Here is a 13,206-nt window from a genome sequence, read left to right as displayed (position 1 = left end):
CACAGTATGTTATTGTTATTTCTCTAGAGCCATACAAACTGGCATACCACAAATGTCAGTGGTGTTTAAGAGCCTGTCTTAATGGGGAAAGGGACTATAAAAATAGTATGGATGGTTTTATAAGAAAAAAAAAATCAAAACTTTTCAAGAAAATAAATTATAAAAAAAAGTTGTTAGAATGTCGGATAAAAGTCTATTCCTGCAACCTAGGAAGAAGACCTTTTTCCTTATGTTTTTATTATCTGTGATTAATATACCCACCTCCAATTTTTGCCAGTAAACTCTGCTACTACATCGCTGTGCATTATCTCTTTGTTTCTCCTTGTTTATATTAGGCTGCATACCATTACAAAAAGGTAACTAAAAGTGACATTTGGGATATGGCAGGATTTTTAATATTTACTTTGGCAGATCTTAGTTCAAATACAGATTTGGTGACAATATCAAGAGTCAAATGCTACCAGTTTGTTCTAAGGGATATAGGCCTACATCAGAAAAATAATCAGGCAAGAATTTAAGGAGTGCTAGAGGGGTACAGCAGAACCTATCATAGCACTTATTTTGTACCATACCTAAATACACAGTATTTAATTTTCAATAATAATTCAAAAGGCAAAAACATGGAAACAAGATCCCAACATCCACAGTTAATGTGAAAAGATACAAAGCAGAAAATGCTTATTTTTAATCTAATGAAGTCCCTAAGCCAAATTCTGCTTATTGTGCCATGACTTTAGCATAGTTGCTTAAGTTTATCAATGTAGAATTTAGACACCTGGATTTGTACCACCTGTAAATGCAGAACCGCAACGCAGTGGTGTAAGGTGTACAAAGGAGGTGGATACATTAAGGAATTTACCACAAACAGTAAGTAAGGTTGTCTATCGCAGTGAAAGCTCCAGTTACTAAGAATAGAAAACCTTTTTTCAGCAGAACAATTTGGGCATTGACCAATTATTTTTCATTTTTCAGATGCATATCAAAACTTTCCAGCACATTTCTATTTTGTTCCAATGAACTAATAAATTCCTGATACAACTTTTGATACTGCTTATCAACTTGTCATGCATGGCAGTGTTTCTTAACTTGCAACAAGAAAATGTTTATCTTTTTGCTACACTCAAAGCAAGCAGCAGAACTGAAAGTTCCTGTAAGAAGAAGCTGGCAAGTGGCCTGCAGTCTAAAGACGCTTCGGTTTGCTCTGTTTTATTTTTCATTCCCATGCCTTTTTTCAGCACAGCATTTTCTGTATTCCTAATGCTAAAGATTGGCAATAATTATCAACAGCCTGAAGTACAAAAAATGTTCCAAAATAAGGTACAGCACCTTAAAATTATTTGTTCTTTCCAATCTTTTAACACCCGAGTGTTAAACACATAGATCAGGACTGGGAGGTGTAGAATCAAAGAACAGAAACAAAGTCCCTATCTCCCAAATATGTTTAAAACTCTATGTTACTGCTGTAACACTGCTGTATTCTGGTGTGTTAGCATGAAATATTGGAGTGTTTTTAAGTGTCCTGTAGGTAGAATTGGAAAACACATTTTTCTGTTCTCTGTGATATAAATAAAAGGTGAGAGTATGTCCTTGGGATATATAATATATGTAATGTTAAATACCATCCAATATTATGCTTCATTAGAAATGTTAACTTTTTTGTGCAATAAGATAAACTTGCTATTACAGGTGTTGTCATACTCTGCAGAATTTGGAGTTCAAGTATGTTGCTCTGCTTGTATTAATTCCTAGTGAAATCAGTTAAAATCGTGTAGCTAAACCACTAGTCTGTTATGCAGGATAAGAGTTGTAGGCTGTTTTTCAATCCCGTTATTAACAATGACATAGGAAATGTTCTTAGGGAGTCAGGCGAGATGAAACTCGTAATACAGCCGTTCACCATTTCTTGCTATCTTGTGGCTGACGTCTGAGAAAAAGTCAACAAAACCAGAGACACACAACAGCAATAGTAAAGGTCAAGTGCGAGCTGCTAGCTGACCAGTCCCAACTAGTGCGTGCAGCACAAAGGACAGAGCCATGGCGTTGCCCTGCAGGCAGGGGGCTGGCGTCTTCCAGCCTCCTACCACACTCACAGGGTCCTGCCAGAAAGCACTTTCCCCCCAGGTCCAACTTTGCGCTCCAGTTGCCTTCTATCACACCCACCAATGTGTTGTATGACCCCCTGCAAAGGCATGCTTTTATTATACAACCCACCACACTAGATGCACGTCTCTGTTGCAGGACATGATGCGTGGAGTGCCCTGCTTAATGAAAAAATCAAGAGGCTCGAATTGGCTAACTGGTGTAATTTTTCCACTCACACACACCATACTGGGATGTTAGCAAGAGGTACATTATCAGGAAATTGCAGCTGTGGCTCAGTCTTTACTTTCTGGCAGGAGTGTCTTGAAAAGGAGTTACCTCTGGTTTTGGGGTTGGTTTTTTTTTGACTTCCTGGAACTGTCTGTTTATTAACTGGATAGACTGCAAAGGCGGAGATAGGAATAGAGCTGGTACAGAATGATACTATGTTTAAGGCCAGAGCTGACTTGCCCTGGCCTACTGCTCCAGATTGAAATGCATTCTGAAGTTAGCTCGTAGTTGTACTGCTCCCTCTGATAGGTGAAGTGCATGCGGTACCGTACCTTGCCCAGGTACGAATGAAGGCATTCTGCACCTTCCTGTGACTGGCTAAAGGGCAACTCAGGGCCCAGACCTTGAATGCTGAACCTCTTCAATTTGCAACATTCATCTCCTAATGCTCAGTCTGGAACCAAAACTCCACAGTTTTCATTTCTGATATGTTCTAAGAAGGCTTTTATTTTCCTTTTTGGTTTTAGGTATACCCAGAGTTTTAAAAGAACATTGTTGTGAAATTCTGCTACAAATTAGAATAAATTTGTAAGATAACTTTATATGAATTATAAAGATACTGAATCTAGATTATTTCACAGAGTGTGTTTGATTCAAACTGGAGTCTGAAGATCTTCTGGACACACTCAGTTCTCCTTACTGCCAACTCCAGTCATGGGATAATTTTGTTATGGATTAGTGCAGAACTCCAAAAATGACTAGCACAGATTCCCTGGCTTTGAATATGAATATCTTAGTGCCTTCTCTGATACAAAATTAACCTGCTGCAATCTAGCTAGATATTTATACTGTTCTCACCATTGACATCTTCAAAAGCCTCAGACAGCAGTCATAGTAAGGCTGTAGATTTCTCTTTTAAAGGAATATACAAAACATAATTTGTCATTGGAAATGTAATGAAATTTTTTTAAGTTCTTTTTCTTAAAAAAAACCTCACAAAACCAACAACCCAGAAGTCAAGAAAAAATCGTTTTGGTTAAGAATTCCAGTCACTCAGATTATTTATCGTGTAATATCACCTGTCAAGTCTAACTACTGGATAAGTTAATCATCTCCAAGTATTTCAGCTTCTGTTTTAATTGCTTAAATGCAAAATAGGTCATATTATCTTGATGAAAGCATGATTATGAGATGTGTGATTTCTTCTAATGATCTTTATTAACTTACAATGATCCCTTGTATTTCGACACTGTATACACACTGGCAAATCTTCCAGCTATAATTAAGATTATGTCAGCACTGTACTTCGTAACTTACATTTGCACTTGTTTATAATACAACCCTAAAAATCCACGTCAGTCAGAATCTTGGCACTGGTGATGTAAATTTGGGAATAAAAATGTTTATACACATTTAAAATTTAAGAAAAATTGAAACAAAACCATTTGCACATATTTAATTATCCATCAGTGGCAACAAATTAACAAATTCTGAAACAGTTTAGTGTAATTGAGAAATGCAGTAGTGACCATTTATTAATGGAGTCTATTTTTGTATGCATTTCTGCTCCCATAACTAACCATTTAAGGAAAAGATACATTGCAGGCTCATCATGAAGACTGGTCTGCTTCGTTTACCCTTATTTCTGGTCCCATTCTGGTCCCCTGTTCAGAAAACTAGTTAAGTCTTTGTTCTACAGACTTACTTGCAGTATCTGAGTAATGATTTATCTCTGGCAGTTGACTTGCTACTCTGTTTGCTATAGCTCTTCCCTTTCCCACATCTTTCTCCCAAACTAGATGGCTTATCTGAGCTTTACTGAGCAGCTTCATTGTGACACAGGTACGGTACGGCTTCCTGCATTCAAACTCTGTCTCTGTTATTTATGTAGTCAGATGCCCTACAGGGAATGGCACAGGGAGCTGCACTGGTATCCCCTCAGTACTGACTGAAGAAGAATTGATACTATCTTAATTCAGTAAGGAACTGGTTCTAACATATCGAAGTCAAATAACATAGTAAATAAATATTATTAAAATGGATGAGCCAAGTTCTATATTCTGAGTAACATTTTAAATCGTCAGTGTACACGCAGTTGAGGTAATGTTCAAAACTTGAGATAATGATGGACTTATTCAATACATAAATGAGATTGGTTTATCATCCTATTCAGCCTATTTAATAACTGCATGTATTTTCTACTATTTCTGTTTATCTATTATGAGACTGTTGGTAATCACAAAAACTTATATAAAAATAAAAATGCTACTAATACTCTTCCATTTTGTAAAAGAATGAAAGTATTCTCGTATTACTCATTTCTTGGCACATAACAAACATGTAATATCTTTTCCACTCTGGAAATTCTGTTTGAAAAATATTACCTAGTCGCTACTGTTCTAACTTTTAGAACAATACCATGAATTTGTTGGTTTGTGTTAATGACTCTTGGTCCTATAATTAAAAGAAATCAAAGTCCCTAAGAGGCTAATAGAAATCTTTGCTTTGCTCATATTTAAAAAACAACCAGACAGCAAAGTTATCTTTTACAAAATATTTAATATTGAAACTTACTCACAGCCTATTCACATACAAAGTGCTGTTAGCTTCAGTGGACAGTTTTACAGATGAGTTTTGCAGTCCTTCCTCTGAGGCTGTATCAGATCCAGAGGTTTTTGTGACATACTATTTCAAACCAAAACAATTTAAATACTTAAACAATTTTAAACAAGTATTTGAATATGGAAGTTTAAATACACATCTCAAACCATGTGCTTGGCTCTCATTTTCTAACGCTTATTATTCACTGATAAAAATGTGTAAAAAAAATGATAATTGTATGTCAGGTGATTCCCCTTAAATACAAAAGGGACTGGAATATGGTGTTACTAATTTTGATTCCCTTCCCTGAATTTAATCTCAGGATCGCTAGGTCTAAGCAAATATTTTTCTTAATAGCAGTGTCACATGATAAATACATTTTTACATACTTACAGAGCATATGTCCAGAGGGAATCTGACTTTTGCTACCACCTGTATGCATATAGGTAGGTATGTATTTAAGAATCAGCTGTTGAGATCTACAAATTATACATGCAAGAAATTTTATGAAAGATTGCTTATGTTAGAAAATAAAAATCTGATATCCTGGAAAGATTACATGTAAGATAAGATAGGACAAATACAAAATCACATCAGTTTTAATGCTCAAATCTATCACAGTATTCTTTACATAGTATTGTGACCAGCATAGCCCCCAAAAGACTTTTAAAAAGTAATTAAAATTCCAGTCTGTTCATATTAGCAGTGTCTTCTATATGAAGGTGATACAATTTACAGCTCTGGGAGCACTCCCTTCACTAACCCTCGATATTACAGAACTCCATAGAATATGTGCGGTCTCACTTTTTTTTTAAAAATATTTTCAATTAGATGCAGTGTCTTTAGCTAGGAATGCTACTTGGAAATAAAAAGTTTGCTAAACATGCACACAGATGGCAAAAAACTTTACTGATAATATTAATAATTCAATTAATCTAATACCTTGTAAGTAAATCTTACAATTTTAAAGGCTGCATAAGCCTTGAGCCAGTCTGTGCTACAACACCTTTCATTATGTCAGAAGGTGCTAGGAATCATCTTGCAATCAGTAGTCCAAATAGAAACACTGAAGTATTGATATGAAAATTTAAAATTAATATAATGACTAGTTTTTCTACGGCTTTCTGTCTATACATACATTTGAAATGCTATTGCATGTTGAAATGTTGTATGCTGAAATGCATATGGCCAATGTGTTTGGACCTGTGACTATAATATTGTGCAGTATGGCTCATTCTGTCCTTCTAGAAAGTAATTTTCTTGTTACTGTGGTATTTATCTGGGCACCAGAAGTTCTGATTGCAGTCATAACAGCAAGCTTGCTTTGTGACCTATAGGACATGACTTAATCTGGAAGATTTTCCTGCCTGAAAAATGAGAAACACTCCTTTAGCAGAATGAAGAAGAGCATTTCCCTGGGGATTAAACTTTAATATAAAAGGGACACGAAAAATCTATCCAGCTAGTTTCTTTCCTCTGTCACCAAATATTTTGAAGGCTATTTAAAGATATTAGATGCTGTCAGAGGGATGATGTGATGCCATATATCTATTACTTCTTTTAAGCTAGTCAGGGAAGTCAAGAGTACCTTTAACACAAACCAGTTATAATACTGTCCTGCACACAGCTACTGAAAATAAATTTTAATAGCACTGCATGTCTCATACTGATGATATATCGCGCTGCAATACCTAGACAAAAACAAACCATGTTTACCTTGATGTGTTCTGCCTTTTCCTTCAAAACTGTGGAAATCTGCAGACTTCAGGGGAACCTGCCACCTGGCAGGAATAAACTGTGAGTGTGGGCACTCCCGTCCTGGAGATCTCTCACACTCACCCGCAGGGGCAGAGAGAGGAGCCGTACAGCACAACTGCATTCCCAATGGACTATGACATCCCTGCTTCCTCAAAAGCCCCAGCAGCAGGTATGCCCACTCGAAGACTTTTCTAGTTGAATACACATAGAATAGCTGAGAACCCACAATGTCTTTTCTAGGTCTAATGGTAAATTTCTTTTGGGACTACATGTAAATTTGATTTGAATATTTTTGTGCATTTAATTTAAATACAAGTACTGGGCAAATCTGTTAATTTGATAAATGGCCTGATATATTTTCTTAAAAGCGGTTAATATTCTAAGTGAGGTCCGCTATAGCAGTCATTCAAATTAGATTACAGAATCTGTGTCGTGTTTCCAGAGACATACACACTAAATTCTTGTTAAAAACAAGTTAATCATACCAAAAGAGTGAAGCTCTCATTCTTAAGCCAAAATATATTCCTCTTCATAATACCATGCAGTTATCGGCATGTCCCTTGCATTTATGACTTATGACATTTGTTTACCAACAGGTGGTTGCATATCTTGCCATTTATATTTTAAGCAACAGTAAACACAACTAAAAATAATATAAGATAAACAAAATAAAACTCAGTAGGTTTTTTTTAAGTGTTTTTAGAGAAAAGCTGTACTTATAAGCTAGGTCTTCAAGTAGTTCACACCAGGCCCAGCAACACAGAAGAATACTGCAAGAGCAATAAGGATTTTTAGGGGCATTATGATAGTGTAATGGAAACACATCTGCCCCCAAAAGTCCCTCATTTTCCCTGCGGTAAACAGCCATGCAGGAAGTGGTGAATGCTGTGGAACATCGAGAACGAAACTATAAAGAAAAATTTTTTAAGTTAGAACAATTTTCCAACAATATTTCAGGACTTCATAATTTCCTGTTTATCTACTGCATAAGAAAATTGTAGTTTTTCAAATAGCCTCTAACTCATTTACTTTGGATGCATAAAATGGTTCTGTCCATTCACCAAAGTGAATTCTGAAGCAGCGATCTTAGAAATGCTATTAGCATTGGGAGGCTAAAAACATGTGTAAAGCACAGATACTCCAGGACAATTTTTGTTCTTTCAGCTCCCAAAAAGCAAAAAATAAAACAGAAAAATCATCATTAACAGTTAACCTGCATCTCTCATCTTTAAGGATTTACTGCAGCGACAGCATGAATGTTAGTTTATAGAAGAAAATGATACATAACAAAATCATATAACATCTTCCATTTTAAAGAATTTCAAAATATTTTCCAATCATCCATATGGGCAGTTTTCCATACATACAGAAAGACCACTCAGAGAGAAATGCGAAGAGGAATAGCAATTTAGTAAAGACTGAATACTCCGTATTTATAAATCTCCTTAGTAAAAGAGGTAGCACATTTGAACTTTCAGTTATACCTACTCAATTGACATGAAAAGTTACTTTTAAAATAATCCACGCTAAATAGCACTTAACAGGCATATTCTTCAATGGATCCTTGCAGCGTAACGTATAAAATATAATAAAATTGTGGAAAAAAGCAATGCTCAGTTCCTCATGTATTATTTAATATGGTGTTCTGTGTAATACATTTGTTCTTTGTTCATGTTGTTATATCAAAAATTAACCCAGTTCTTTCCTTGGGTTCCAGAAACTTTACTGTGGTCTCACTTGTATTTTTTGTTGATGTAGGTCCAGTGATTTCAGTGGAGATACTGTTGACTTACACCAGCATCCAGACGCCTACTGACAGAGGTGTGTGCAGTTTGTGTGATTTGAAATAGGCATTTTATTACAAAAGAAATCTTCTATACAAACAGCAACAGCAGCAAAGCAAAAATCTAGGTTATGCTGACTTTAGTAGATATTTTCAACAACAGAAATACCCCATCAGGAAAATTACTGCATTTGGTTATTTTTTGTGACCCTTGTGGGCCAATCCTGAAACATCCCGAAATGAAACCCTTTCCTGAACCCATTTATACCTGCCTTCTTGTAGATGACAGGACACATTCTGTCATTTTGTTTTGTTTAGTTTTAATTCTTATCCTGACCTACAAAACAAAAGAAAAGCTATTACTTTAAAAAATTGGTGTTTAGCTACTACTTTCTATCAGTTCATATAGAAAGGCCATGATTCCAGTAAAGGATTTGGACTATGCCTGAAGCCGAGATACTTAAAATAGCAAAAATGCATCAATGTTACATTACAGTGGTGAATTGTCGCCTCCCCCCCTTAACAGCTAAATTAAAATATTACAGCAGTATTACTGAAAAGATCAAAACAGTTTTTTTAAAGTTATTAATGTGTATCTATGCTGTAAGCATTCAGTATATTAGGAAATCAGATAGGACTGATGCATAATTTTTAAGACTTCTTTTGAGCTCAGCTAGGAGCAGGTATGCTCCAAACAGGGAAAGAAAAAAATATATTTTAAAACTCTGGAGCCTGTCTGTAGAGAATTATGACTCCAATGTGAAAAAGGAAATGTTGATAGGAGTCAGCAATTGGTGGTAACCTTCTGAAATAAACCACTAACATGTAGTTGTATTTGGCTACCTCACAAAGCAAGGTACCTCAGTAATAGATGTGGTTTTACTTCTATTCCTATTTTCTTTGTTTATTCTGTACATGTTACAGAAATGTCCTGAAAAAAATCCACAAGCTTGAATAATGCCTACCCATTCACACGTCACCTACATAAACACTGCCCTTGCCCTGAAACCTTGTAAATAGAAATTAGTTGGGCATTATGACAACAGGCAAAAAAAGCTGAGTCTTTGTTTCTTTTTTTCCATGTTTGTACCTTTACCAAAGTCCCTACACACTTGCATTGCTGGATTCAGAAAAGTGTATGACATTGCAACAAGAGGTTTGTGTATTTATTAACTGAGGTGCGCTGTGAACAGGGCAAATGATGCCTTAAATTCATTAATTTCACCAGAAGCTTCATAGTCTGCTGGTCTGCATGGTCTGAAGTGGGTTTGGCAGTTCATGTAATACAACCACTTTTCTACCACTTCTTCCACTACAGGTGCAGCGTCCAGGTGATAGCAGTGTTTTTCTCCTGATATTTTAAGCCATCAAAAAAACTTAAAACATTTTTAGTTCATAACCTGCTAAATATAATTTTTAAGGCAAATAAAAAAGGATTTTTGAGTGCTATCTTTGAAAAATATGTTCTGAACATCCTGGTGTATGTTTGCATAGATTGTCTTCGTGTCATGAGGTCCAGGTTTTACACAGGCACGCAGTGCTGATGTGGAACATTATAACAGGGAGCAAGGAACAAGACACAATTTAAAAATCAAAAGTTGGGTGTCTTGCCCTGGAAAAACTCTGGATAGCTTCATTGGAAGGGACGACTGATTTTGTAGCCTTTACCAAGGCAAAATTTTTAGTTGTTGCAGGTCATGACTTTTTAAACTTGGGGTCACTACCTCCCTCTCTTTTTTTCTATGGCTAGATCAGAGGGGAGTCACAAAACTCTTCTGTTGCAACATGAGGTCAGGAGATGTCAAAGGTTGAGGCCCTGCTTCAGAAAATGCAGGCCACAGACCAATCCCTAAACCATGCCACTGGATTCTGGTGGAGATCCTGATCTTTTCACCACTTTCAATAAAATTTCAAAAGTAAACAGATCAGGCCATTTGACAATCCTCTGCTGGTTCAGTGTTTGTAAGCTATTTTTTTAAAGGTTCGCTTAAAAATGCAGAAAAGTAATTCTAAAAATGTAGGTTTAAATTTATTTTAAATAGAAACATAGCTAGTAGGGCCGTTGATTTTGTAAATTATAAATGCAATAAATAATTGGAGTTGATATTTCTAAATACTATTTTTTCAATAATTCATGACAGTTTTTATCTCAAGGAAAACTAATTTTGATTCCAAACATACCATTTACTTTTTGTCTTCTGTAAATTTCTTTTTTTCATTTCAAACACCTGGAATCAGTCTATCTCGCTATTTAATTATTAATGCTCTGGATATGCAATGCACTTCAGGAGTCTCAGCTCTGAGGCCACCACCCCATGCTGCATGCAAACCTTGTGGGAAAAACAGTGTTAGGGAAGGAGATCAAATTTTTATAACACAGATGTCTAGGGAACCTATCACTGTTTTGTCTAATCATCATTAGTTTGGGTAACATACAAAATGAATATACATTTAAAGTTTAATATATATGCATGATATCTGTAGTAGTAGAAAATTATCTGTTTTCTTGTACGCTAGAGACAAACAGGAGCTCTTTCTGTAAGTTTACTAAGGGGAAAAAATGTGAATAAAAATTTTGCATGAGGAAGGCCTATAGAAGTGTAACTGTATTCTTCTAACACCACTCATTAATTATTTAAGTAGTTTATTAATTCTATAGCTAGGTTATTGGCACTAGAAGGAATGCATATGAATTTTATGCATCTCCCAGAGAGAATCAAATATAACCTATTTGAAAAAAAAAAATCTAAAAATAGCTGGTTAACAAAGTGCACTACGTAAAGCACATCTTACTGAAAAGTAGCTATACAAAATTACAGGTTTTAAATCTAAGGGCTCTAAAGTAATAGCTGGTGAGAAGCAACTGTTGTATTTCAGCAGTGCAGAATTGATCTTTGCTGCTGTTTGGATATGTAAGTTTGTTTCTCTTTTCCCTTAAAGCAAGATCCTCGTATTTATCCACATTCTAATCTCTGATTCTCTGCTCTGAAGTTCTCAGAACACTAGTGAAGAGCCCATAGGAGTTAAACCAGTCCAAATCTGACAACTGGTAATATCAGAGAGGTCTAGAATATATTCACAAACTAAGTACGGTAGTTCAAAAATAAAAAATTATACAGTTAACTTTGTAGCTTAATTCGTTCGTGAAAATGTAACCTTCTCATAAATGCTGCTTTTGAACAGCATTATTTCATGCAAAATAGTAGCTAAAAGGCATATTAGCAGCACAATGCTGACCTCATCTTTTCCACATCAGATTTCAGTCTTAAGTGAGGAATTTGTTGCACTGAGTTTTGGATATGCCCTGTTTCACATGTGTAGTGATTACATTGCTATAAAATGTAAAACAGCAGAATTCCGTACAAAAATCTTGATAATTCAGCATGATATTCATTTGCATGAATATACAGATCCTGCATATAGTCATGCAATATTTCACATACACTGTTAAAGCAAAGTTGTTGGTATCACTGTGTAACTTCAGCTGAATTTCCAGGGCTTTTTGAAATATTCAAATTGATTCACTCTGAGTAGGTCAGCACTTAAAATTAATCTGACTGCAATGATAACGTGACCACAGTGTGAATGCCTAGATGTTTATGTGTAACATAAGCAGGTGATTAGCTGGCATAAAAGATCAAAACTATGACAGATGCATTTACACTGAGAGGATGCTCCTGTGTGTATTTTGCGTGCATATGTTGTATACATGAGCCATTGTGTAAATTATATTGTGTGAGTGCAATGTGTTTCATTCACTCTTAAATACATGTGCAGTATATTCAGAACCACAAGGAAGTTCAGCTTATCTGCTAACATTTTCAACACTTACTAGAATCCCATGAGGAATGTCAAACTACGTAATTTTTAAGCAAAAACTATGCTTAGATTCTTTCGGATATTGACACCAAAATGTAAATAGTAACATGAACTTAAACAGCTTTACCAAGCTCATGTTTACAGTGCCTTACTCATAAAAATATGTTCTACAACTTTTTATCAGTACAAAAATTAGTAATCTTTAAATTGATTCATAGATACAGACCATAGACATGTAGACACATAAACAAACAGACATAAAAAAGCAGCTAGTTGAAGAGATATGTTAAAACTGAACACTTGTCAGCAAAAAAACTGAGGAGGGGATTGACAATGCAAATGTTGCTGGAGTTTATATGATGTTTTCAAGGGTTAGGGTGCCTCTCTTTTCTGGGGACTTCCTTCCCTTTCTCCCAGTTCACCTGTATTGAATGACCACTCTTCGAAACATAACTTTTTCTTTGGCTTTCGCTGGCTTTTTAAGAGAAAAACGCCACCCACAGTTGGAAAACTTTTTTTTTTTTTTTAAATGTTTAACTTTCAGAATGATAGTGTTTTCTGTTTTTTATTGCTCAGGATAACATTAAAGTTAGAATATTATTATTTATTTAAAACGTATAGTGGCCTTTCGTTAAGTGCAAGAGTAGTTTACTACTAAGTTTAATGTCCACTGTAAGAGCCATAATGTACTGGTTTCTTTTGCAGAACAAAGTGACCACCAAAAGCGGGACTTTGTGGGCCAGTTGGATAAAACATAAGCTCATCTCGCCCCCAAAACCCCGACTCTGGAACCACAACCTTCCGCGATTCAATTTGTAAGTAAAGTATCTTTGTAAGATATGCCCAATCAACTGAATTGTTGCCTATAAAGTGGGTAGTTTTCAGGCTAACAGAATATTGTCACGATACACACTCCTTCACTTTCTAGACAGCAG

At 35.5% G+C, this 13,206-nt stretch overlaps 1 long non-coding RNA gene across 1 annotated transcript in view; it reads right to left on the bottom strand.

Moving 5' to 3' along the window:
* Positions 1–238: 238 nt before the first annotated feature.
* The window catches only part of LOC118452361, a 13,904-nt gene continuing 936 nt past the window's right edge, over positions 239–13,206 (bottom strand). Inside the window, exon 2 of the long non-coding RNA XR_004842121.1 lies at positions 239–13,206. This exon is cut by the window's right edge and continues 729 nt beyond it. This is a non-coding gene — a long non-coding RNA (uncharacterized LOC118452361).

Source organism: Egretta garzetta, unplaced genomic scaffold (assembly GCF_000687185.1).
Source record: "Egretta garzetta isolate BGI_Z169 unplaced genomic scaffold, ASM68718v1 scaffold575, whole genome shotgun sequence".
Lineage (NCBI taxonomy): Eukaryota > Metazoa > Chordata > Aves > Pelecaniformes > Ardeidae > Egretta > Egretta garzetta.
Note: the sequence above shows the minus strand (reverse complement) of the source record. Positions and strands in the feature narration are given on the sequence as shown.